At 46.1% G+C, this 26,393-nt stretch overlaps 1 long non-coding RNA gene across 1 annotated transcript in view; it reads left to right on the top strand.

Moving 5' to 3' along the window:
* The window catches only part of LOC138986462 (uncharacterized), a 58,169-nt gene extending 33,693 nt beyond the window's left edge, over positions 1 to 24,476 (top strand). The window contains exon 4 of the long non-coding RNA XR_011463313.1: positions 24,292 to 24,476. This is a non-coding gene — a long non-coding RNA (uncharacterized lncRNA). The remainder of the gene's footprint in view (positions 1 to 24,291) is intronic.
* The last annotated feature ends 1,917 nt before the right edge of the window (positions 24,477 to 26,393 follow it).

Raw genomic sequence — 26,393 nt, 5'->3', positions numbered from 1 at the left:
AGTCACTTAAGTCGTGTCCGACTCTGTGCGATCCCATAGACGGCAGCCCACCAGGCTCCCCCGTCCCTGGGATTCTCCAGGCAAGAACACTGGAGCGGGTTGCCATTTCCTTCTCCAATGCAGGAAAGTGAAAAGTGAAAGTGAAGTCGCTCAGTCGTGTCCGACTCTTTGCGACCCCACGGACTGCAGCCTACCAGCCTCCTCCATCCATGGGATTTTTCGGGCAAGAGCACTGGAGTGGGGGGGATTGGCTACACTACTATAAATAAAATAGATAACCAACAGGGACCTACAGTATAGCACAGGGAACTCTACTCAGTGTTTGTAATAAGGGAAAAGAATCTGGAAAAGAAAAAATATATATATACATATTCACTGTGCTGTCCACCTGAAACTAACGCAACATTGTGAATCAACACTGTACTTCAAAGAAAACAACAAGATGTGGGGGTCAGCTAGAAATACTGCACTAGGACCTCTGCTGCTGCTGAACGGGATCTGTGAATCTAGAGGCCCTGAGGGGAAGACCCTGGGATGTGGCCTCCCAGACCACAGACTGTTTACTCCCGTGGCCTACCACCTTTAGAAGGGGACAGTGTGCCTGTTGTAACCGAGGGTTAGTTGAATCCTGCCACTTAAATATTGTAATTTCTCTATTCAGCATATCTTTTCACCAAGGCTCTTGTTGGTGTGCTTCAGGTCAGAGACATGGCACTTCACTGAGTTACAAGAGCAGATTGCATAACTGGTTTTGGTGCCTGCTTGTCATAAACGTTTTGATGTTTGATCTCTGATTCAGTTGGAGGCTGGGTATGATTTTTTTTCTTCAAACGGTTGTTAACAGAACACCTGGTAACGAGGTTGTGCGAGATGGGGCCAGTAGCCTTTAATTTGCTCTAGACTGTGGCTCTTGACCTGAGGTTCAAGGATAGAATTCACAGGGTTCGTGAACTGGATGGGAAAGAAATGACATCTCCATTTTTACTAGCCTCTGACTGCAATTTAGCATTTCCTTCAATTATATACGTAGGCAACAAATCTCAGTAGTATTAGCAGATATCTTAAGATATCACATATGCTCATCAACACTGTGAAATGATGAGAGTCATTAGATCTGCCACGGATCTTGTTACTTAATGATTTACTAAAGAAGCCTGTATGTATATGTACATATCTATAGCACAAATTTGTTTTAATAATTTGATAATGATTTCAGTCTCGTTGGTTTCCTTTGAAATCCGATGTATTTATTTATGGTTAAAGACCTCTGTTCTGAAGGCTTCTGACGGTCACCAGATAGTCCCAACATACCATAGACACTCAAAGGCCAGGCTTGTCATTAAGACGGCAGTGATTGGAAACTCATGTTTCAAATTGTCTCTTGATAATCTCAACTTGAGGGCCGACTTCAGCTCAGATCTGATTAGATTATGGCTGTCTTTGCCACATGATGTGGCTGACAAAGAGCTCATACTAGAAGAAACATCTGCTCAGCCTCCATCTTGTTCCAGCGTGCCCGTATTATGAGTATTATTTTTAACACATGGTTTCTTCGTAGGAATCTTTTTAAGCCTGATGGCTCACTTGGGAGTTAAGCTAAAACTAGGTCATATGATCAGTAAATCCACATCGCTAGGCACCTGTAAGCTGCAGTGCGTCAAAATATGCTACCCGTGACTGCAATTCACAGTCCTACTGGCCAGGTAAAGGCATTCTTAAGTGGCGGTCTGCACAGTAAACAGGGACTAGTCACATTGATTTGAATCTACAAATAAAAAGAACTTAATCTCCATTAATATTTACATTATGACTTTCTGTAGATTTTCTTTATCCTAAACAAATGAGAGAAATTAAAGCTGTCAATGCACCCCAGTGGAGTGTCAAAGACCTCAACTCTACAGCATTAAGCCTTTAGTATTAGCATTTTGGGGGCAGTCATATGACACAAGAAATTCATGTGGCATTTACATCTTTTTTTCTTTTTTACATATTTTTTAAATTTATTTGGCTGCACTGGGTCTTAGTTGCGGCACGTGGGATCTTTTTAGTTCTGGCATGTGAATTCTTGAAGTTGTGTGTGGCACATGGGATCTAATTCCCTGAGCAGGGATTGAACCTGGGCCCCCCTTAAATTGGAAGCTCAGAGTCTTCACCACTGGACCACCAGGGAAGTGCTCATGTGGCATTTACCAAAGCCCCTTAAGTCATTCACCCGTTCATTCAACAAGTATTTATTAGGCATGGTTTCATGCCACATTGTGCTAGGCGCTCAGATTCAAAGATGAATAATCTATATTTTTCACCCTCCCTTGGCCACAGTGCCAGGGGAGGTGGCCAGTGGCCAGTCCTGGATACTGGGAGAAAGGTACCTGTGTAAGTGGGTAGGGGGTAGGGGGCACTGGGGCCAGGTAGGGGTGCTACTGGCTTGCGATGGACTCAAGTCTGCAAGGGACCCCTGGTCTGGATAGAGGAGATGTGGGGGTGGTGGAGTGGGGAAGTTGGAGAGGGTCTGCCAGACTCCCAAAAGGAGCTCACAGTGGGTGTTGGGGCAGTTGTTCATCATGGTGGGTGGATGCGTGGATGAGTGACACGCAGCAGGGCAGGGCCAAAGCCTGGTCCGCAGGGTCTTGTCTCCTTTGGAGTACTCTTGGTTGTATCGTGGAATGATGGGACAGGATATTTTGGTGCCTTTTCTTACGTCATAGGTAGCTGCTGCTGCTAACTGACATCAGTCGTGTCCAACTCTGTGTGACCCCATAGACGGCAGCCCACCAGGCTCCCCTGTCCCTGGGATTCTCCAGGCAAGAACACTGGAGTTGGTTGCCATTTCCTTCTCCAATGCATGGAAGTGAAAAGTGAAAGTGAAGTCGCTCAGTCGTGTCCGACTCCTAGCGATTCCATGGACTGCAGCCCACAGGCTCCTCCGTCCATGGGAGTTTCCAGGCAAGAGTACTGGAGTGGGTCGCCAGTGCCTTCTCCGAGGTCATAGGTAGAGGGCTTGTTATTTATTTCAACCTGTTGAGATATTTTCCCATCCTGATTAGTCCTACATTTTATGCTGTGAAAGTTGTAGAATGGGACTGTGATACCTAATGCGAATCACTAAAGGTGACCGGTTCCACTGAAGTGAAATGTATAAGGTCATGACTGACCTAGGTTCTCGGACTCTTTAAATCAATAGAAATTGAGAAGAGGCCAGACGAGGAATTCAGGTGAGGCTGAATTATTGGGACTCATGCTGCCACATGAAGGAGCGAAAGCAAGTAACAAGTGTCCTTGCTGGCTCCTTGAGGCAGGGGTGAATTGGTCCCTCAAATGGGGTGAAGGTAGGGACCGATCCAAGGGTCTGCTGGAGGGGCGGCTTGGTGGTCTGCCCACCCCCATGGTGATGCTGTGTGCAGGGGGTTTTTGCTCTTTTTGTATCTTGTTCCTAATTTTCCCCAACTGGGCATGCATGCAGTTTTTAGTCCTTTATAGTTTTTTTTTTTTTTGTATTCTGTTGCTCGAAGAGATGTTTGTTCAGGCACAAGCACTACAGCTCTGGGGCGGGGCTAGGGTGAGAAGACAAACTGCTCTCATTTGGTGTCATTTTGACTTTAAAGAAACCACTGAGAAGAATATTACACAGTGAAAAAAAATCCCTGGCCATAAAACATATCATGCCATACTCCGAGCTAACGGCAAAATGCTTCCCTATAAAAAAATGAAAAAGGAACCTGTGTCATGTAATTATACCCCAGCAAGCAAGTTCTTGTTCAATAAAAACAATGAACTTTTCCAATCACCAGTTTCCCTTCTACGCATGAGCATGCCTGGACCCAGACATTTGGAATTTCATACTGGGGAGACTCTGAGGTCGTCTGATGATGGAGAGGTTGAACTTTGATGATTCTTTTCCCTCTTTAGTATGATAAAATCAGCCTAGATATTTCTGCCTTCCCAAATATGCATGGGAATGTGGCTGTTGGTGGAGGAAGGGACTTTTCATCATTGTGTGGAAAATTGGAATTAAGTCAGGCTGTACTTATTGAGCCTTATTACCACCTCCTGGCTGCCTTTGCTCTAAGAAGGCTGCTGCTGCTGCTAAGTCACTTCAGTCGTGTTCGACTCTGTGCAGCCCCATAGACGGCAGCCCACCAGGCTCCCCCGTCCCTGGGATTCTCCAGGCAAGAACACTGGAGTGGGTTGCCATTTCCTTCTCCAATGCATGAAAGTTAAAAGTGAAAGTGAAGTCACTCAGTCGTGTCCGACTCTTAGCGACCCCACGGACTGCAGCCTACCAGGCTCCTCCGTCCATGGGAGTTTCCAGGCAAGAGTACTGGAGTGTGTTGCCATTGCCTTCTCCGGCTCTAAGAAGGCTGCTAAGCTAAGTCACTTCAGTTGTGTCCGACTCTGTGCGACCCCATAGACGGCAGCCCACCAGGCTCCCCCATCCCTGGGATTCTCCAGGCAAGAACACTGGAGTGGGTTGCCATTTCCTTCTCCAATGCATGAAAGTGAAAAGTGAAAGTAAAGTCGCTCAGTCGTGTCCGACTCTTTGCAACCTCATGGACTGCAGCCTACCAGGCTCCTCCGTCCATGGGATTTTCCAGGCAAGAGTACTGGAGTGCGTTGCCATTGCCTTCTCCTCTAAGAAGGCTACTGCAACCCAAACTCTTTCTCAACCTACTAGATTTCTCACCATATCCAAACACCTCAAGTCCCTCTTCTTGGCTTATCAGGAGGCTTCTGAGCAGCTTCTGTGTAGGCTGGTTGCTCCTTATGCTTAGGGCTTAGCCGTCACCCTGAGGTTGCTTTCATCATCATAGAAATTCCTTCTGACTCCATCTCGGGTTGCATCTCCAGTTTCCTAGATTCTGCGTTTTCCCCTTTCTAGATGTTTTCCAACATTTTGGTGGACCATCTCCTCCAGCTGCTTTCTGAGCAAGAATGCACAGGCAGCAATTCTATGAGACCTTGTATGTCACAGAAGTTTTTTCCTGTGCTCACATAGAATTCTTTTCAAAAAATTTATTTATTTGGCTGCATCAGGTCTTAGTTGCAGCATGTGGGATCTTCACTGCATCATGCAGGATCTTTTGTTTCGTCTCTCAGACTCTCTAGTTGTGGTGCAAGGGCTTAGTTGCTTTGCAGCAAGTGGGATCTTAGTTCCTCAATCAGGGATGGAACCCGCATCCCCCACATTGTGAGATGGATTCTTAACTGCTGGATCACCAGGGAAGTCCCTGGATACAGAATTCTAAGTTGAATTATTTTCCCTTAGAATTTTGAAAGGCGTTTTTCTGTTTTCTTGCAAATTTCAGAGTTGCTATTAAGAAATCCAAAGCCAGAAGGATTCTCAATCCTTTGTATATAATATTTATTTTTTCTTTAGAAGTTTTAAGGGTCTTTGTCCCCAAGGTCCTGAAATTCATGATGTTATGTATTTGTGTGAGTTGATTTTCACCCATTGTGTTAGATACTTCTGTGATCCCTTCCATCTATAAGCTTGTGTCCCTTAGGTATGGAAAATTTTCTTGAATTATTTATTTGATGTTTTCTTCCCCTCTCTCTCCCTATTCTTTCTAAATCTCCTTTTGTTTGGACTCTTAGAGTAATCATTTTAAAAACTGTTTTTAATATCTCTCATCTTTATTTTCTGGAAATGTTCACAACTTTATATTCCAATCCTGCTGCTCTAGAGTAGCAGTCTTCCAAGTGTGGTTCCTGGACCTTCAGCAGCAGCATCACCTGGGAACTTCTAAGAAATGTACATTCTTAGGCCCCACTCCAGGTTTACTGGATTTGAAACCCTGGCAGTTTGTGTTTTAACAAACCCTCCGGGGGATTCTGATATAGGCTAATGTTTGAGAACCACCATTCTATGGTGATCTGGGTAAGCCTTTTAATTGGCAAATCTCTGATGTCAGTATTCAATCTCCTTCCTAGAGAGTCCAAGCCTGAATGTCAAGTTTCTGGGAGTTGAGAGCACAAGCAAGTTTGGCTGGGGATACAATGTTCATTAAAAAAATATATATCAAATCTTCCTGTTTTCAAGTGGGCATCCTACTTTTAACTACGCTTTGTATCTCTCCCAAAGACATTTTTAGTTTTTTTATTAAAGTATAATTTGTTTACAATGTTGTGTTAGTTTCACGTGTACAGCTAAGTAATTCAGTTTTATATATATTGTGATTCTTTTCCATAATATGTTATCTCAAGATATTGACTATAGTTCCCTGTGCTATACAGTAAGTCCTTGTTGTGTGTCTAATTTATATATAGTAATGTATATCTGTTAATCTCAAACTCTTAATTTATCCCCTTGCCCCACTCTTTCATGTTTGGTAACCATAAGTTTGTTTTCTATGCAAAGACACTTTTTAAAACCCTCTCCAGATAATAAGTAAAAGTGCAGTCTTCTGTCTGAGATGGGGGAGTGAGGAAGCGAAGGGAGAGCCACTTCGGTTCACAGAGCAGGGGAAGGCATCTGAACATCTGAGTTCTTAAATGGACTTTCAGTGGATCGTCCTATTCTTAGTCCCACTTTCACCTCCTCTTCCAGAAGCACCTGGAATTGGCACTTGTGAGTCTTTGCGGGGGGGATGTTCTGCCATACCATTCAGGTCACAACTTTCCCCATGACCAGTTTGAAATTCCGCTTTCTCAGCCCTGCTCTGAGTTAATAACCAAACAACCTCCTGCTTTGCAGCTTTGAAAACTCTTTGGCTATTTTCTCCTTTCCCACTCTTTATACTCATAGGTGACTGCCTTTTGAAAACCCCATTAACCAGACATACCATTTTTGGCAGCTCAGACGGTAAAGAATCTACCTGCAATGTGGGAGCCCCAGGTTCGATCCCTGGGTGGGGAAGATCCCCTGGAGAAGGGAATGACAATCCACTCCAGTATTCTTGCCTGGAGAATTCCATAGACAGTGGAGCCTGGTGGGCTACAGTTCATTGGGTTGCAAAAGAGTCTGACATGACTGAGTGACTAACATTCACTCTTTCACTTTCACTGTTTTCCTTTAAAAGTGTTCCCTTTGGGGACAAGGAACTAGAAACCATCAATGAGAGAACAGAGTTTCCAAAATTGCTCCCTGCTGCCGCTACCATAATCTATGTCAGGGCTGGGGGTCTGGTTGGCCTCTCTGGGCTCCCTGAGTGAAAGAGAAAGAGGATCCAAGGCCTGCTGTCATTCTGGCACAATCACCATCTGAAAACATGGCTTCTGTCCGTTGCTCAGGAGCCAACCATGCCTCTCCACTGTCTGCAGTGTTTATCCCTCAAGAGGTGTGATTTTTGAAATATTTATTTATTTGACTGTATCAGGTCTTAGTTGCATCATGCGGGATCTTCAATCTTCATTGTGGCACGTGAGATCTTAAGTTGTGGCATGTGGGATCGAGTTCCCTGACCAGGCATCGAACCTGGGCATCCTGCATTGGGAGCATTGAGTCTTAACCACTGGACCACCGGGAAGTCCCCTCAAGGGGAGTGTTTTAACTATGCCTCCTTCAACTCACTGGCACACCTCTCTGCTCTCCCTCCCTTCCCCTTACCACAGACGCTGGCGTTTGTGCCCCCTGACCATCTCCTCACACCCTAGAAGGACCTCTCTCCCCCCTTGGCCTGTGCATGCCCCACCGTCCCTCTGAGTCCAGCTGAGGTACCCCACTCCCTTCAGGCAGCCTCTCTGTGTGCGTCAGCCTCTTTCTGACCTCATGCACTTGTCACCAGCATCATACAAGTTAGTCCAGTGGTGCGACCTCCAAAAGGACATGCCTCATCTTCTAGGCCTTCTGCAGGGACACTGCACATTAAACATATATATATGTGATTGATTGGCAAGGACATACTGTGCTCATTTCTCATCTTCTTTATTATTATTACGTGAATATCTTCTTTATTATTAACATATTCATACATGACACATAAAAGCAACAAGCACTGTCTTAGCCCATTCTTCAACTTCTCTTTCCTACGGTTTTTCTCTGTGCAATCTTGCCCTACAAGTCTTAAGAACAAGTAAGAAACTTTAGTTGATTGACAGTCTGTTTTCTTCTGTTTGTCTATTTTGGCCACACCACACAGTTTGTGAGACCTTAGCTCCCCATCCAAGGACTGAACCTAGGCCCTCAGCCTTGAAAGGATGGAGTCCTAACCACCGGACCACCAGGGAATTCCCCTGTTTTGTTTTTATTGAAGTATAGTTGATTTACAATATCACGTTAGTCTCAGGTGTACAGTAAAGTGATTCCTGTATGTATGTGTATATATATATATTCTTTTTCAGATTTTTCCAATTCTTTTCCCTTATAGGTTATTACAAAATATTAAGTATAGTTCTCTGTATACAGTAGGTCTTTGTTGGTTATATATTTTATATATAGTAGTGTGTATATGTTGTTGTTGTTGTTTAGGCACCAAGTCATGTCTGACTCTTTCTTGACCTCATGAACTGTAGCCCACCAGGCTCCTCTGTCTGTGGGATTCTCCGGGCAAGATTACTGGAGGGGGTTGCCATGCGCTCCTCCAGGGGATCTTCCCCACACAGGGATTGAACCCACGTCTCCTGCATTAGCTGAGGGATTCTTTACCACTGAACCAGGTGTATATATTTATCCTGTATAAATTCTGATTCATTTTTGTTTTTTGGCCACGCCATGTGGCATGTGAGATCTTAGTTCCTTGACCAGGGATAGAACCCACACCCCCTACTTTGCATGGTGAATTCTTAACCACTGGACCAATGGGGAAGTCCCATTTTGTTTATCCATTTATCCACTGATGGACACGGGTTGTAGCCACCTTTTGCCTATTGTGAATAATGCTTTCATGAACCTGGGTTAATCACATCTGTTCCTTGTCCCTGCTCCTAATCCACTTTTAGCACAGTCGTGACAGTACCTCGGGCAGAGTTTAGAGTTCTACTATTTTGTGTAATGGTATATCACGCCTGCCTTTTTCCATGTTGCTACATACTCTTTATAATCATCTTTCTCAATAGCTGCTTTAGAGTCTAAAGCAATGCAGCGCCAGCTTAGACAAGTTCTCACAAGCCTTCGCATCCCGCATCCTTTGAAGGTCTGGAGCAAGACACATTTGGAATATTCTCTTGGGAGAAGCAGTTTGAGCTTGTAGCACAGACACCCCTGGCCTTGCCTCCTCTGACCTTTCATACCCAGGCCCCATCAAAGCTTCAGGAAACGAAAAGAGACAACCATGTCCTGCACACAGATAACAACAAGCTGAAAGACAAAGAGAGGAATTTCTCTGAAGTTCTATCCTGGACATGGGAGGGGGACAAAGAGGGTGAGAAGAAGCTTGAAGCAAAGCAGAAGTGTGTTCTGGGGAGTCCGCATTCAGCCTCAGAGCACAGCTGTGAGTGAGCCCGCACGGGCCAGGTGCTGGTCCCCCACCTGCATCCTTGGCGCGCATCCTTTGGTAACCCCCACAATGCACTGCAACACTGCTGTCCCGCACCTCCCCTTGGCTCGTGCCCAGTGTTATAAGCCACGTTCACACTCCTGCAGCACAGAGAGCAACACAGGCAGGACAAGCTTTCGAGGACCCAGGGACCCACTGCTGACAGCCCTGGGTGCCTGGTAGGGAAAGAAAATGTTTTGTTTGCCTTTGTGTTTTGTTCACAGAGCCTCCTTTCCCAGCCCCGTTCACCTTAACAGCATCCCTTGAAGCCACAAAGCAGCTTAAGCATGCTGCCTTTTAAAACTTTGAACGAGGCTGGTTGGATTCCTTGTGTTAAAATCCTTTTCCTCCTTTAAGAGCTGAAAGGCGCTTCCCTGCTCAGCCTGGTTTTAAAACCCTCACAACCAAGCATGGAAAATTCTATAAATACCAAATGCAAACCTGGAGTTTAACCTTTAATTATTCTAGCCTCTAGCTCAACCTCCCGATTCCACCACTTTCTTTCTGTACGTAGGCCTTCTTTAAACTCTGTCTGGAGCTTGATCAACGTGAATAAAAATCTCTCCTTGGGAAGATGTTCAGAGTGCCTGAAAATGAATAGGCATCGTCAAGTGGGTGTGATCTCCGGAGAACCTCGCATCTGGCAGCCCGTTTTGCCGCATTGATGCCAGAGGTTTGCATTGTTTTGATTGTCTGAAATCACTGCAGTAATCCCCCAAACAGGTCAAGCCTATATATTGACTTGGCTCCATTTCCTTCCAGGCAGTCTCCTGGATGCATTTGTTCTGTGCAGCCCTGTTCCATCTACTACTGCATAATGAACCACCCCAAGATCAGTGGCTTGAAACAATGACACATCATTTATTTTGCTCACATATCCACAGTCTGGTCAAAGCCAGGGGGGACAGCTTGTCTCTGCTCAACACAGTGTCCTCTGGGGTGGCTCAAAGGACAGGGGTGACTCGACGGCTAGGGGACTGGAATCACCCAAAACCTCACTCGATCTCACAGCTAGTGTTGATGCTGACTGCGTTCGGGGACCTCAGCTTGGATTGTTGGTCTCTCCCTGTGGCTTCTTGGCTTCCTCATAGCGTGGTGGCAGGGTTCTAAGGGTGAGTGAGTATCCTGAGGGAACAGGGAAGGAGGGCATGCATTTTTAGGACCTAGTCTCAGAAGTCACACGTCTTCACGTCTTCTTCATTCTGGTGGTTGGGGCAGTCATGAATTTTGGATCAGGTTCAAGGGAAGAGAGTATCAACCCCACTACCGGAAGTGTGGTCACTGGAGTGTCATTGTCACCTTGGAGAAGAGGCCGTGGGGTGGGCGATACTGTGGTGGCTCTATGCATCTGCTCGGGCTGCCTGGCGCACATCTTTGAGATGGGACACAGCCACGCAGAAGTGTAGCTGACAGCGCTTGAAGACACAGTGGGGTCAGCCTTATAGGGGAGACAGAAACAATGTGACACAGGGCTTCCAGGGAGGAAGGTGTTTTCTGGAGTGGAAGGAGTGATCAGCTTTATTAGATAACTCTGAAGTTTAATCAGAGTTGGGCATGAAGTCTGGCTGGACTGTGCCCAGAGCGAGATTCTGGTTGGGGGTGAGGTGTGTTTCCTTGTCTCCACCTCCAGATTGGTACTGTTGGTATCAGGATGGGGCAGCAGAGCTGGGCCCTTTCAGGACTTTGTGAAGCTGGGAGAAGCCTTTGGGCCCAAAGCAGGGCTCCCCTGGGCACCATCTCTGCTGAAAAATCTCTGCCTAGCGTGTCAGCTCCTCGCTCTGGAGGTATGTTCTCACTTTTCCTGTGACCTCAGTTTCTACCCCAGGCTTTAGAAACAGGGTGAACACCCCCAATACTGGAGAGCCCGGGGGTTCTTCACACTGTACTTCAAGTGTGAGTGTGCTGAGTCGCTTTAGTTGCATCCAACTCTTTGTGACCCCATGGACTGTAGCCCACCAAACTCCTCTGTCCATGGAGTGGAGTTCTCCAGGCAAGAATACTGGAGTGGGTTGCCATGCCCTCCTCCAGGGGATCTTCCTGACCCAGGGATCGAACTCCTGTCTCTTATGTCTCCTGCATTGGCAGGTGGGTTCTTTACCACTAGCGCCAACTGGGAAGTCCCACACTTTGAGGGGATGGGTCTTTACTGTGTTCACAGACAACACCCTAATAATTCCTCAACACTAAAAACAGTGAACTAGCCCAACAAGTTAATAAATCAGTTTGATAGGCCAAACTCACATTCAAGTGACTTTCTTTGTTTAAGAAACATTTATTTATTTATTTAATTTACTTAGTTCTTTCTTTTTGGTTGTGCTGGGTCTTCATTGCTATCAAGGGGTTTCTCTAGTTGTGGTGAGCAGGAGCTCCTCTCTCGTTGTGGTGCACGGGTTTCTCATTGCAGGGGCTTCTCTTGTTGTGGAGCACAGGTTCTAGGGCTCTCAGGCTTCAGTAGTTGTGGCTCCTGGGCTCTAGAGCGCAGGCTCAGTAGTTGTGGCACACGGGCTTAGTTGCCCTGTGGCATGTGGGATGTTTCCGGATCAGGGACTGAACCTGTGTCTCCTGCATTGGCAGGCAGATTCGTAATCACTATACCAGCAGGGAAGCCCTCAAGTGACTTTCAAGTGGCCTCAAGCTGAGTAGTGAAACATTTTTTGCACATTTGGACTATATTTATTTACAAATGACATTCATGTGCTAATGTTTTCTGCTAAGAGCACAAAGCCGTATATATGTATATGAGACCCACTCTTAACAATAGAGGTTGAAAATCTGCATCTCAAATGCTCTTCTGAAGCTTGAATTAAAAAAAAAAAAATTTGACCACATCAGTTGGCATGTGGGATCTTAGTTCCCTGATCAGGAATAGAACCTCCACCCCCTGCAGTGGAAGCACAGAGTCTTAATCACTGGACCGCCAGGGAAGTCCCTGAAGGTTGAAATTTTTAAAATGTACTCCAGTGGTGCTAGTGCTAAATAACCCGCCTGCCAATGCAGGTGACCTAAGAGATGCGGGTTTGATCCCTAGGTCAGGAAGGTCCCCTGGAGAAGGGCTTAGCAACCCACTCCAGTATTCTTGCCTGAAGAATCCCATGGACAGAGGAGCCTGGCGGGCTACAGTCCATAGGGTTGCACAGACTCGGACACGACTGAAGTGACTGAATGCATACGCCTGTCAACTCTGATGGAGATCCTGATGTTTCCTCCAAATGGGGCTGGCAGGGCTCTGGAACCAGTAGCTGGCTAGTTCCTTCCTAGCTGATTCCTGCTTTCACAGTTTTATCGGCAAGCCACAGTTTCTTTAGAGGAGCCATTTCAAGCCCCTTGCCCATTTTGTGATGATTAGTTTAGTTAGAGCGAGATCATAGAATCTGTAAATCCATTCGACATGGCATTCGTAAGAGGCCACTTACTGAGGTGAAAAAGCATGCCGGCCAAGTTTGGGGACTGTCACTCTTCCCTTGGCATTCCTTGCCTGTCACACTGGAGGCTGAGCAGTGACATTTAGCTCTAGTAAGGCCCCGTGATCAATCTGCATGTTGCATAATGTTCAGTATAACAGTCAAGTCTTGCTACAATTCTGCTGCAGAACAAACAGTCTAAAACTCAGTGGCTGCTAACAGTAGGCATTTCTGTTTTTTTCTTGCTCCTGGTCTAGTGGGGCTGTGGAGGCTTGATGGATCTTGGCTGGGCTGGGTGTTTTCAGGCTGCAGGTTGGCCCGGCTTGGTTTGGGCCTTCAGATTTTGTGCTGATCTGGAGCCCAGGCTGATGTGACCGCAGCCACCTAGGACCTGTTCTCTTAGTGACAGCAGAAGCTCAAGAGGGCGAACCACACACCACAGGACACATTTAGAGTCCTGCTCACAAGCCACGTCCACTAATGTGCCTTTGGTCAAGTTCAGTGTCACTGGCGTGGGGTGCAAGAGATATATTCTCTTCCGTGGGGCAGAATATATTCTCTCCCACAGTGGGAGGCACTGCAGCGTGACAATGGCAAATATTATTAATGCTATTCCACACAAGTAATGAATTAGGATCAAAGCACCACAGTGATATAAACAGAAATTCTCAAGTTCTGGTATCTTCTTCCTATCTGTGTTTGTTTGCTTGGGCTGCCGTAAGAAGGTACCATAGACACGGGGGCTTAAACAACAGAGATGCATTACCTCATAGTTCTGGAGGCTAGAAGTCCAAGATCAAGGTGTGGGCAGGGCTGGTTCCTTCTGAAGGCTGCAAGGGAAGGATCTGTGCCAGGCCACTCCCCTTGGTTTGTCTTTCTCCTGTCTCTTCACATCATTTTCCTTCTCTGTGTATCTGTGTCCAAATTTCCCCTCTTTTGAAGGACACTAGTCATATTTTTTTAGGACCCACCCTAGAGACCTTAGTTTAACTTGATTACCTCTTTAAAGAGCCTGTCTCCTGATAAGGTGACATTCAGAGGTTCTGGAAATTAGGAGTTCAACATGTGAATTTTCGGGGGGTGGGGTGGGGGACACAATTCAACCCATTAACACCACCCCTCAAAGAATGGTGTTGTGTACCACTAGGGTGTGTGAGCTCCCACTTTGGAGACTTTCTGGCATAGAGATGAGTGGAGAAAGTTCTCTTGCACCTGGCCATGACTGATACCTCTTGGCCCAGTGTTGAGCAGAAGACAAAGGCCCCAGACTTTTAGGCCCCACTGCAGTCCCACAGCCATCAGGAGAAGCCCTGATCTCTTTGGCTACACCATACCCAAGCCTTAGGTTAAGTTCATCAACACATCTCTGCCAAGGGGGAAGGGGTTGAGGGAGGGATGGATTGAGATTTTGCGATCGGCAGATGTAAACTATTATATATAGGATGCATAAACAACAAGGTCCTACTACATAGCACAGGGAACTATATTCAATATCCGGGGATAAACCATCACGGAAAAGACTATGAAAAAGAACATGTATGTATATGAATAACTGAATCGCTTTGCTGTACAGCAGAAATTAGCACAACGTTTTAAATCAAGGATACCTCCATGACATTTTTTTAAGTTCATCAACACATCTCACACCCACTTTGCTGGGGTTGGGGGAGGAATCTATCTCATTGGCTATAAGGTGTCATGGAGGCAAAACCTGTGCGTCAGTCTTATCATCTGTGAAATGAGTACTTTGCCTCCCTTTGGTGGGGTGTCGTGATGTTTTATGTTTGCTAGAAGAGTCCTAGAGGAAAGGGCAGAGTGATCTCACTGATGATTCTACAGAACAACCCAACTTTTCTTACTCATGCTCAAGAAGGGGTCTGGGACAAAGGACTGAACTTACCTAAGTCTGCGTTCCAGTGAATAGGGCAGAATGGCCCGGCATGTACTCAGGCAGTAAACGTCTTTAACATCTTACAGGAGCTCGCAAGGAGGCAATTCTCTTAGCAGACTGCCCCGGAACGCTGGTCTGATTCATTCCTGAGTGATGTGGCCCACATGTGCTCGCTGTTACAGCAGAAACAAGTGTCCTTTCTGCCCCATCAGCATTTTCCATCCTGGCATAAATTAGGTACACGCTCGCCATTTCATTAAGAAATTATGTCTCTGATGTGATGTGCGCGTCGGGTTTCCAGAGGAGGACACAAAAGCCTGCCTGTGGCTGGGGACAGCCACTTCCCCTGAATACAGTGACCGCTCCTGTGACACCTTGGCCTTTAGGGAGAAGAAGAGGCGACACAAACTGCCCCACTAGACCCGACACTGCAGACAACAAGACTAGCAGAATGATCAACAGCTTCCTTTCTTCCTCCCCACCCCCATGCCTGGTGTTGGAATATTCCAGACATCTGGAATTATGACTGGTTAAATGCAGTCAAACACAGATTTCTTTTTGTGGATATATTGTGATCTAAGACCCAGGAGGGCAGGGATATTGGGTAATTGCCATCCGTGCAATAAACATATTATGGAAGTTTATAAACTTGGCCTATCTCTTGGCTGCTCTAGGCTTCTGATGTGTCTGGGATGGCTTTGATTTGGAAATCACTTAGACGATAGGCAGACTTTTCTTTGCTGAGCATTTGCAGTACAATCTGATAAACACATCTGTGGCAAGTCCTGTTTGGGGTAGTTTGGGGCAGACCAAAGGAGAGAGTACTTTTTACGAAAGAAACACATACATTAAAAAAAAAAAAGCATTTGTGACTCAGCCAGGGTTGGGAAGAATGGAAAATATCACAAGATATTCCATGCACACAATATCTAATCTCCCTTTTAGACAGAAGAAATTCAAATAAGCCTCTGCCATTAAAACTTTGATTATCAGAAACTTCGTCTTAATCAGAGCTTGCCATAAACTCTGGGTGCTCAGCTGACTTGTGTATTTAACATGCCTGATAGTGTCTGCTGTTCCAATTATCCAAATTTTTTTCTCAAACTCGATTTCCCAGGGCCGCATGGTGTTCAGCTAATCAAGCTTTCACTTTTTAAAAAAGTGTTTATCTCCGGCTTTCAACATACATACTGTGTATACAGACACACAGGCACCAGATCTAGGACGATGTCAGGGTACTTTATAGGTGGCCGAGTGCAGAGTGGTATTTGCTGATGCACGGGCAGCTCTGGGCCCTGGGTGCACCTCCTCTCTGCCTCTTCCCCGGGCCGCCTACCCACCCCGGGACCCTCGTCTGACCAGAAGTGCTAGGAAGGCAGAGGGCGTGCTCCATGGACAGATATTTCGCCGGCTCCCAGCTTCCCTCTGCCGCCGCCTCCTCAGCGGCTCAGAAAGCTTAGCCTTCAGGAATGTGGTTAGCACACGCTGCACTCGTAACTCTACCGCGCAGATCACAGCACACAATCACAGGAAATGCCGCCTGTCAGGACGACGTGCACGCTCACGCGTCAGTTCCCACACATGCCACACATGGCAACGTGTACACACACACACACACACACACACACACACACGGTGCCCTCAGACCCACGTCCGGCACACGCTCCACTCTGCTCCTCTCATTCCCAGCACGTGCCCTGAAGACCCCTGGGCCCCAGCAGTTAGGCGAGAAGATCTGATTTTTTTTTTTTTCCAATCACTGTGGCCACTTTGCTTCCCATTCTGTGTTTGGTTCACAATGGTCAAGAATTGTTGAGAAAGTCTATCTTGGCCCCATTCCAGGCACCGGAAGGGATGGGGCCAGAGATTGTGTTATTTCAGTTGTGGGAGGGGAGGCCCACGATGGCCTGCCTGGGATCCGGCACGATTGCATCCCGCAGCCTGGCCGCCTGGGGCCAAATGTCCACGCGGCATCTTCTGCGCATGCCCACCAAATGCACTGCCCTTTGAATCAAGCTCTTTTCTGCCACTGGAATATTCTTCCCCTCTTTCTCTGCCTATTGAAATCTTCCCCTTTCCTCGATGCCTTGCACAAGCCCCATCTCCCCTGAAGAGGCCAGCTGGAAATGATCTCTCTCATTTCAGCTCTTCAAGGCTTTATTTTCTATGGCACTCATTGCTCCCAAACTACACACTGCCATTGGAGGTTTGGGGTTTTTTCTGCATGTGAGTATAGGGACTTTGTTTTGTAATTCTCTGCCTCCTGATGCAGCTGAAATATGACGACTTGCACATAACAGACACTCAACAAATGTTTATGCAGGATGATAAGACTAACAGCTACCATTAACTGAGCACGTACTGTGGGCCAGGCACTTATCTAGATGAGTCTATTTAGCCTTTTGGGTTTTGATTAAATACATTTTATATATACAATACTTTAACTTGTTCTCTTTATAAAAAATTAAAATTTAATACATGGAGTAAGAAGAGAAAGCCTTTCCCATTCCACTCTCCACCCCCTTTAATCACACCCCTTTATCTCCTGAGAGTTAATCACCCTCAATACTTTATTATATCTGACCTTTGTCTAATATTCTTATATATTGGTAAGATATACATGGGGCTTCCCTGGTAGCTCAGCTGGTAAAAAATTGGCCCGCAATGCAGAAGACCCTGGTTCGATTCCTGGGTTGGGAAGATCCCCTGGAGGAGGGAATGGCAACCCACTCCAGTACTCTTGCCTGGAGAATCCCCATGGACAGAGGAGCCTGGCGGGCTATAGTCCATGGGGTTGCAAAGAATCAGACAAAATACATATGTAATTTTAAATATATATACACAGAACTATAATAGACAGTAACTCACAGTTTAAATGTCACAGAACTGTAAGAGGAGAAGTATTAGTTTTATTTTAGAAAAATTGAAGCTCAGAGAGGTTAATGAACTTTTCCAGTGTCACACAGGTAGAAATTGGAAGAGTCAGGATTTGAACTTGGCCTCTGCTCCTTCACTCTGAATCATCGTGGGGTTTAAGAGTTGCCTCTGAACTACCTGTGTCAAAACACCTGGAGGGCTTGTTAAGTGTATAGATTTCCACCAGGCCCTCAGCCCTGGGTCCTGAGTAAGTTCAGGATGAGACTTTAGATGGTGGAGGACAACCATAACCCACTGATACATAAACACTCTCCCCAAAAGGCGCCCATGGTGGTGGTCTCCCGCCGTCTAGCATCATCTATTCCAGCTAGACAGTCAACCAAGGGTCCTACGGTGGTGGTGTAGCACTCCCAAGTCAAGCTACCTAGGTTCGAATCCTGGCTGTGCTACTTCCAACTGTTAACTTGGGCAAATTAATGAACCTCTCTGGGCCTCAGTCTCATCTGTAAAATGGAAATGGTCAATATTAACGCCTCATTCCTAGGGTTGTTGTGAAGCTTAAATGAAAGTAACAGACATAAAGTCCTTAGAACAGTACCTGGCAGAGTAACATCTGTACAGATTGCCACTGTTGTCAGAACTAAACTATTCTGGAAGCTTTCGGGGAGCCCCTTAGGTCTCAGGCTACTGTTCGATTGTGGGATTACACGTGTGATTCTCAGTGATGTTCTTAAGTTGGGTCTTTTCTGAGGGCCCCTGCACAAACATCCCGCTTGGGTGTGCCTAGAAAGATCCTTTTGAGATGAGGCCATTCCCTGTGCATCCATTATAATGACAGGCAGCTGGAAGGACTTTCAGAGAATCCTGCCACCTCTAGAGGCTTTTTCTTGTTTCTACATCAAGTGTTAGTTGCTCAGTCGGGTCTGACTCTTTGGCGACCCCATGAACTATAGCCCGCCAGGCTCCTCTGTCCATGGGATTGTCCAGGTAAGAATACTGGAGTAGGTTGCCATTCCCTCCTCCAGGGGATCTTCCTGGCTCAGGGATCGAACCAGGTCTCCTGCATTGTAGACAGATTATTTACCATCTGAGCCACCAGGGAAGCCCTTTTCTACCTTACATCTTTCCTGCTACTGTTTTAGAGGGCAGCCTTTTGTGGCTGCTGGTGGTGTCCAGTCAGATGCTCTGCATTGACCCCAGCTGAGAAGCTCACAGCTTCAGCCTTCTCTGGGGGACCTACAGCAGCAGCCTCACCCAGAGCCAATGACTTGGGGCTTATGTGCCTTCCTGCCCCCATGGAGGTGGCTAACAGTCAGTGACTGAGTGATATGGGAGATAGAAAGGCCCACCCCCTGTGTCAGGGATGGGAATGAATTACTCTGTGATTCTGCCTCCCCTCTTTTTCCCTGGCCCCCCTCCCACCAGGGGATCAAGCTGAGGCTAGGCTTTGGCCAAATCTCTGTCTTTGCTTGGCTTCTTTGCCCCTCCTAGTCTACTTCCCTCGCACTGTTCCCTTGGCCTCCTGAGATCCCTTCCCTCAGTAATTCACTTGCACAAGGATCCATTTGGAGCTCTGCTTCTGGAAAACCTGACCTAAGACACTGCTGGTTACCGTGGCCTGCAGTAATAGCCCTCGAGATGCACAGAGACTGTGACCAAACCATTCCTGGGTCTCTCTGTCCCTCACTAAAGTAATTAGTTCCCTCCTAGGGCCTGTTTTCTAGCCTCTAATCAGAAGTTGGTATGGGGGATGGGTGCTGAGGTTGGAGGAGTATAATAAAGGAAAGAGGGAAGCGTGAAGCGTGAAGCTGAGAAACTCAGTCACCTGGAAGCCAGGAAGAGTGGGAACGTTCCACTCAAAACCCGATGTCAGGACCACCCGCTGGAGACACTCATTTAGCTCTCCTTTCTGTGTGTGTGCAGTGTGAGGTCACGAGCCCTGAACGCCAGCAAAACAACATTAGTTAGTGCTGCTTGCTGCAGGTACATTAAGCTTGGTCTAGTGAAGGCTGGGTAGTTGGGAAATACAGAAGAGTTTTAAACCTGTTTATATTGTTGCACTGTAGGTTTGGAGGGACAGGAAGGCTCTGGAAGTTCACATAGGCCACTGACATGGACCTGCCCTGGGCTGTTACAGAAATAAAATGGCCACTGGGAATGGCTGTCCTGCCCACTGCCTTTTGGTCAAGCACTTTCTTGACAAGTAGTTGTTGACATCAGCGCCTTTGTGCTTCTCTCTGCAGTGGAGTTCCCTGAATACTGTCTTTCCAGAGACTGTTTGGTAGGCAGGTGACACTGCTGTCATGCTGGACGTTTGGTTTTTAACTCCCTTCCTTAGTTCTCTGAAGGGAGCCATGAGATATGTGGCCTATTCCGCCCTTCAGAGGTCTGGAAGGAGGCCTGGAAAGGGGAAGTCAGGTACCATTAGGACGCTTTGATTCTCTATACAAATTATCTCTGATTTCAATATAAAATATCATTATGATACACTAATTAGGACAAAATGTAAAGAAACTCCTCCTTACCTCCTGGCAACCACCATCCTACTTTCTGTGTCTATGAGTCCGACCGCTCTAGGGACCTCATATAAGTGGAATCATACAATATTTGTCATTTTTGTGTCTGGCTACTGTTTTCCACAGTGGCTGCACCATTTTACATTCCCGCCAGCAGCACACAAGGGATCCAGTTTCTCCACATCCTCATTAACGCTTGCTAGTCTCTGTTTTTTCTGGGTTTTGAAAATAGCCATCCTGATGGGTGTGAAGTGGTCTCTCCTTGTGCTTTTGATTTCTTTACCTAAACTTTTATTTGTTGGGGAAAGAGTTGAGAGTAATGAGGCCTGTACAGGATGCTGACTGTGAGTGGACTCAACCTTGCCTGTCAGAAGCCAATCTTCCCACCTCTGCCAGGTCACCTGTATCCTCCGGGGCCTGTTGTATAAAATATGCATGAAGTGTCAAACTCCCTTCCTCAAGGATTATTGATGCCATCAGTTTACATATAAAAAAGTGCTTCTAGATATTTTGATGCACGCACTTTATCACCTGTTAATTCATTTTCTAAATAGCAAGCAAGTTCAAATCCAGGTGACCCAGCAGCTGGAGTGGGGCGGCCTGGGTCACCCCAGCATAAGAGCACTGGGTGCTGGCTGTGGGGGAGGGAGGAGCACAGAATTGGGAGCCCTCCTTCTTGTTTTTCTTTCTCCCATCTCTGTTCGCAAGATTTTTGTTTTCGCTTGTGCAACACATTCCAGTGTCTGTTGTCAAGCACACATAAGACTTTCCAGGAAAGCCAAAGGCCAAGCCCTGGCTGACTTAGCTGATAAAGATGCAGTGAGCCACTCTCAGATTTGGACAGTTTATTACTTACACAAACAGTAAAAGGGAGATTAATCAGAGGGGCCAGCCCCCTGGGTGTTTGTCTTACCCCCAAAAGGATGACATCAAAACAAAATGGGCTGATGGACCCATTCTAGGCTGGTGGTATAAACATGTAAAACTAGGCAGTTTCGCACAAGCTCTATCGTGAGGGGGGTGGCATGAAAATTTCCCAGCTCATCAGACCCCTGGAGGTGATGAGAAACCATCTCCTGAAAGCCTCCCAGGGGAGATGGGGAGTGTTATTGGCAGAATTATATCCCCCACACCCCAAATTCATATGCTGAAATCCTAACCCTTAGTATCTTTGGAATGTGACTGCATTTGGAGACAGGGCCAGTCAAGATGTAATTACATTAAAATGAGATCATATGGGTGGCCCTCATCCAATCTGATTGGTGTCTTTGTGAGAAGAGGAGATTAGGACACAGAGAGAGAAGGTGATGTAAAGACTCAGGAAGAAGACAGCCATCTATAAACCAAGGGGACAGGCCTGGAACAGATCCTTCCTTCTTGGCCCTCAGAAGGAACCAGCCCTGCCAGCATCTTCATCTTGGACTTCCAGCCTCCAGAACTGCGAGGAATTAAATTTCTGTCATGTAAGCCACCTAGTCTAAGGTGCTGAGTATGACGGTCTCAGCTGACTGATACAGGAGATGAATGGAAGGTGGCCTCCATCTTCTCTTGTTCTGCCAAGATGCAGATTAGCTGCAGTTCAAACCTTGCCTGTGTTGTGGCCCATGTGGATACACGGAAGGTCACTAGGGTGCCATGGTGCAGCTGTTCCTGGGGAACGCCAGCCTGTCACTTGCTTTGTGGATAATGAGATTTTATGCTGGCCGTGGCTTCCAAATCTTTTAATGCACATACATATATATTCGGGCTTCCCAGGTGACACTAGTGGTAAAGAACCTGCCTCCCAGTTCAAGAGAGGTAAGAGATGTGGGTTCAATCCCTGGGTCAGGAAGATCTCCTGGAGAAGGAACTGGCTACCCACTCCAGTATTCTTGCCTGGGAAATCCCATGGACAGAGGAGCCTGGCGGGCTACAGTCCATGGGTCCCAAAGAGTCAGACACGACTGAAGTGACTTAGCACACATGCATATATATATTCACTCGTATTGTTTTAACTTTAATTTTTTTATTAAAAAGGGGGACTGTACCCTACCTATTTTTTCACAAGGTTCTTTTTTCACTTGATGGGCAGTATCACGGGCAGCCTTACTGACCCCATTACAGTAGTGTACTCTTGAGGCCAGCATTTCCACTGCTATCCCCTGGGTCCCCACCTTCTTGCGGGTGGCAGAGGTAACAAATGGTGAACCTGTAAGGAGACCATCGTGTTTTCAACACCAGAGGTCGTGGTGGCTTAGTATAGGACAGTGGCGATGAGGGCGGAGAAAAGTAGATGGATTTGAAATATACAAAACATATACAAAATCTCACCTCTTCCTCACCTCCCCTCACTGCATTTCCCTTCCCTGGTTCACATGTGAAAAGTCCTTCCAGATATAATGAGCACACATCTCCACTTATAAAGTTCCATTTTATCTTCTGTTAGCTTAAGTGGAATCACACTATACCCGATTTGTTTGCAGGATTTTTTTTTCACTTGACAATGAGTGAGCAGCTTTCCACATTAGCATTCACCCAGGAAGCTTGTTCTCTTTTTTATGAGTTACATACTATTCCAAATCACAGGGAAGCTTGACATCATATTTTTTGACCATATCATTATTAGTGAGTGCAAAGGTTGACCACACTATTTTCAATGTTAAACACCTTGGACGTGAAGTCTTGTTCTCTCAGGGGGTTCTGTAAAACAGATTCCTAAAGTGAGTGGTGTCAGGAGGTATTCAGTTGACCCTTGAACAACAGGGGTTTGAAGGTCCACTTACAGGTGGTTTTTTCCATAGTAAATATGACAGTGCTACAGAGATTGGTTGAATCTGTGCGTTTGGAACCGTGAATATGGAGGAAACACATGGATATCTGGAGGGTTGACTATACGTTATACACAGATTCTGCATGGAGGGTCCATGTCCCTAACCCCCATGTTATTCACAGTTGAACCTGTGCCCCCTGCAGTGGAAGCACGGAGTCTTAACCACTGGACAGCCAGACAAGTCCCAGAACTGTGTTTCTATGGGCACCAGAAATCACATACAAGAATGTTCATTAGCAGCACCATTTGCAATAGCTCCAAGTTGGAAACAACCCAAATGGCCTTCATCAATACAACAGAATAATAAAGTTCAGTTTAGCCATGCAATGGAATTCTATGCAACAATGACTGTTCCGCTTCACAGAAATTAGATGGAGTTAAAAAATATTTGTGGGGGAGGGATGGACTAGGAGTTTGAGGTTATTACATGCAAACTATTACATATAGAAGGGATGGACAACAAGGTCCTTCTGTGTAGCAAAGGGAACTATACCCAATGTCCTGGGATAAACCATAATGGAAAAGAATATATGTGTGTATAACTGAGTCATTTTGCTGTACAGCAGAAATTAACACAACATTGTAAATCAACTGTGTTCTAGTTGGTTTAAACTAGAATATCTAAAAAATATAAAATTTATTTATATTCAACTAAGCTAAAAAATTAAATAAATATATAATATCTGGTGAAAGAAGCCAGATACTAAAGAATATATACTACATAATTCCATTCATGGAATGTTCAGAAACAGGCAAATCCTTTTCGAAGCTGGGATAGTGGTTATCTTCAGGGAGTTTTACTGACCAAGAGAGGGCTCGGGGGCGGGGGCTTCTGGGTACTGATAACATTCTCTTTTCCCATCTGCACTGGTCACCTGGGTGTGTGCAGTGTCTCAGCCACACACTCAGGATTTGCACCCTTTTCTGGAGGCATGCGCTACTTCAATAAAAATTTACCTACATTTCTTTAAAGGTACATGTATTTAAAATACCGATTGGAACTGCCAAATCTCCCTCCAAAAAGGTTGCACCAATTCCGTGCTCACCAAACACCGTGCACCAGCTCTCCTTTCCCCACTTCCTTGTCAACAGTGATGCTAGACAGCTTTTTGATTGTTTGCTAATTTGATGACTTTTGAAAAAGGTATCTTCTCATTTTCATTTGCATTTTCCTAATCACCCAGAGGTTGAGTATCTTTCATGTTTATTGGCCATTTGACTTTCTTTCTCTATGAATTACCTGTTTATACTTTCCTCCATTTTCCCATCTAACTGTTGGTGGAGGTTTTATTGATATATAATGGATATTAACTTTTGCTTGGATGTGTTGCAAGCATGCTCTTCTAAAGCACCTTTTCTTTGTTGATTTGTTTACGGCACATCACAGGCATCTGCTGAATTGAAGCGAACAATGTGAATAAGTGAAGCAGGTTCCGAGGCCAGGGCAGGCCAGGGAGCATGTGTGCCTCTGCTGGGAACCAGTGTGCTGGGTCTTCTGATTCTTCAGGAGATGCCGGAAATATGGATTTTTATGGGAAAACTTCCAATTTTAAAATGCTGGCAACTCATTCAAAAAACTGTAAGTAACTAGAGGAGACAGCAGTGTCTGGTGTGGGTTGGATCAGTGGGAGACCAGCTTTCAATCTCTGGTTGACGCTGTACTTCCCTGCAAAGGAGGCTGGTGTTGTCACATCCACCCATCTTTTCCTTTAGGACTTCTGAGTTCTGTGTCACTTTTTTTTTTTTTCTATCAGTTTAACACTTTTTTTTTTTTTAAACTCTGTAGATGCTTCTCTTTTAAGGATAGAGAAAAGCTTTTCATGCTTTTATTCCAGTTTCCTTAATGAGAAATAAAGGTGAATATCTACATTACTGGACTCAGAGTAGAGGAGGGTCTAACCTTGGGGATGTGGGTGACTGGGCCCAGGAATGGCTAAAACATCAGAATTAGCACTCCTTCCCATTTTCTCATTTAGGGCCAAGGATTGCCCCCTACCCCTCTGCCCCAGGATTTCAAGGGAAGAGAATAAAGAGTTTTATTTCACGATGAAACTGGAGGCCCCTGGGAATACCAAAATTAATACTAATGTATAAATGACTTACTGCAGACCCCTTCCTGGAAGCAAGGGTGTTAAGTCAGAGCAGGGAGAGAGCAGATGGAGGCACTACAAGCCTGAAAGTACAGGAGGACGGAGGAGCTCGTCTTGAGTCCACTCCTTTGTGTCAGGGAACTTCACCATTCCCAGTTGTGTCTGGCTTTCCTGGACCCACCCTGCCCCTCGGGGCTCCCACTCTGGCTGGAGATACTGTCATGGTTCTGAACAGAGTTGATGGGAAGCAAAACAAACATCCCCAACCAGCTGGGGGTACTTTAAAGGTCTTTGATGGTATCATCTGGGCATTTCTCACCCATGCTAATTAACAGCTTGCTTTGGCCAAGACAGCACATCAAGAAACTGCTCTGGGGGTAGAAAAGTTTTTTTCTGGTTGCATATTCAGCAGGACCCAGCAAGAGACAGAACAGGGGATTGCCGGCTGAGCACCAACAGGATAGCACATCCCTTTTCTAGCATCAGATGACTGAGGTGCTGGGCTTACCCAGGATAGCGGCGCTGATGGGCGTGTGTTTATTCGCCTAGTGTGTACTAGGAATCATGCTGAGCTCTGTCCATGCACCACCTCACCTCCTGCAGTCCCCGCTCTGCCTGCAAGGGAAGGCTGTTACTGTAAGTGGTGGAGTCCAGTGGGAACCAGGCAACATGCGTGAGCCAGGCCTCAGAATTCTGCTTCCAGGCCAGGGCTTCCTGCCCTCCCAGGCCAGGCCAGGGGTGGTTCGCCATTCCAGCAGCTTCTCCAGCCCAGTGTTGCAACGCCTGGGTACCAGGTCTTCAGGCCACAGGAGGACAGGAAGCAATCCTAGGTAGTGACGACACAGGCTTCAGTCTCACTGACCCCGCCCCTTTCTGCTTAGCCTCAACGGCCCCACCCCCTCTTGCTTGGGGCGTTGGAGGCCTCTTGCTTCCCATCTCTGCCCTGGGTGAAGACTCGGGTGTCCAGAGATACTACTACTACTCTAGGTGTGAACCAATAATTAAGGTGCTGGATGGGAAGAGTTTTGAGGTGTGACTTTTCCAGACCGCGCACATTCATTAAAAAGCAGCACAAATGATATAGTTTCTTTTCTGATTCTCAAAGTGATCGTGTCTTTTGTAGAGAAGCTGAAGCTACAGAAAGATCCAAAGAAGAAAAAAACACTGTATCTTAGCACCAAATCATTGTCAACACTTTCAGATGGTTCCTGCCACTCATTTTTGTATATTTATGAACATATACATATAGATTTTCAAATGTATATAGTTTTGAAACAAAGTTGAGATCATTCTGGCAATATACTTTCAGAACATCTCTTTTCACACCTTGTGTCATGTGTGAACACTTCTGAAAAGGACCCTGTGAAGGCAGAGTGGGTAAGATGGGTGGAATCAAGGA

This window comes from Bos mutus, chromosome X, assembly GCF_027580195.1.
Source record: "Bos mutus isolate GX-2022 chromosome X, NWIPB_WYAK_1.1, whole genome shotgun sequence".
Taxonomy (NCBI): Eukaryota; Metazoa; Chordata; class Mammalia; order Artiodactyla; family Bovidae; genus Bos; species Bos mutus.
The sequence above is the reverse complement of the archived record's forward strand: the minus strand, read 5'-3'. Positions and strand labels throughout refer to the sequence as shown.